The 1,320-nt window shown below is 46.7% G+C and overlaps 1 pseudogene; it reads left to right on the forward strand.

Moving 5' to 3' along the window:
* Positions 1 to 719: 719 nt before the first annotated feature.
* LOC120867450 lies at positions 720 to 839 on the forward strand (annotated as a pseudogene).
* The last annotated feature ends 481 nt before the right edge of the window (positions 840 to 1,320 follow it).

Raw genomic sequence — 1,320 nt, forward strand, 5'->3', positions numbered from 1 at the left:
CTTAATGAAGCTCAGGTTCTTGATGTCTCATCACAGAGAGAACTTAGTGAGAAACAAAGTGATAGGTAAGAAGTGGACTTATTTAGAGAGAAACACTCCACAGGCAGAATGTGGGCCATCTCAGAAGGCAAGAGTGGCCGCATTTCTAATTAGTGTTTTTGCTCTTTGGATAAATACTCAGGAGTGGAATGGCTGGATTGTATGGTAGTTCTATTTTTAATTTAATGAGGAACCTCTATACTGTTTTCCATAGTGGCTGTACCAGTTAACGTGCCCATCAATGGTATACGAGCGTTCCCTTTTTTCCATGCCCTCACCACACTTTCTATCTGTTGTCTTCTTGTGATAGTTATCCTGACAGGTGTGAGGTGATAGCTCACTGTGGTTCTGACTTGAATTTCCCTGGTGATTAGTGATGCTGAGCATCTTTTCATGTGCCTGCTGGCCATCTATATGTCTACATTGGGAAAATGGCTTTTCAGAGATTCTGCCCATTTTTCAATTGGATTGTTTGTTTTTTTGATGTTGAGTTGTATGAGCCACAAGCCTTCTTTAAATTTGCCCCTTTCCTTCACTGCTGAACACCTGTCACTCACTCTCAGGGCAACGAGTACTTGCCTGTGGCCCAAACCCATTGCTTTCAGGGGCCTGGTGACATTCTGTCTTTTATCTGACCACCACAATGGGGTCAGCTCAGTGTTTTCCCTTTTCCCACTCAGTCTTAGGAGATTAGGGTACCAGTGAGGGCCCAGGGTACAGTGGCTACAAACAGCAGCCTCCTTGATAGTGTATGCAGCCTGTTGCTATACAGGTTGCCCTAAGGGACCTTGGCGACAGACCTTTCCAGGGGACATTTACTACTGGCATGCTGTCCTCAGTCCCAGGCCCCAGACGTGTCCACGGCACCTTTTCAAAGCCCCAGGGCACAGCAGCCAGGGTCCACGTTGGCCAATCATAATGTCCATCCGCACCAAGGTGCAGAACAAGGAGCATGTGACTGAGGCCCTCTGCAGGGCCAAGTTCAAGTTCCCTGGCCACCAGAAGAGCCACATCTCCAAGAAGTGGGGATGTATTAAGTTTAATGTGGATGAATTTGAAAACATGTAGGCAGAAAAGTGGCTCATCCGGGATGGCTGTGGGGTCAGATACATCCCGAATCATGGGATAAATAGAAGGCCCTGTACTCATGAGAGCCTTGATGCTGTCCCCTCCTTACACATACCCACCAATAAATCCTACTTTCCTGTCCAAAAAAAGGCAGTGGGGGCGGGAAGGGGCAAATAGCAATTAAATGACAAAAATAATTGCATAGAGGACTTC

Source organism: Oryx dammah, unplaced genomic scaffold (genome assembly GCF_014754425.2).
Source record: "Oryx dammah isolate SB20612 unplaced genomic scaffold, SCBI_Odam_1.1 HiC_scaffold_8, whole genome shotgun sequence".
Taxonomy (NCBI): domain Eukaryota; kingdom Metazoa; phylum Chordata; class Mammalia; order Artiodactyla; family Bovidae; genus Oryx; species Oryx dammah.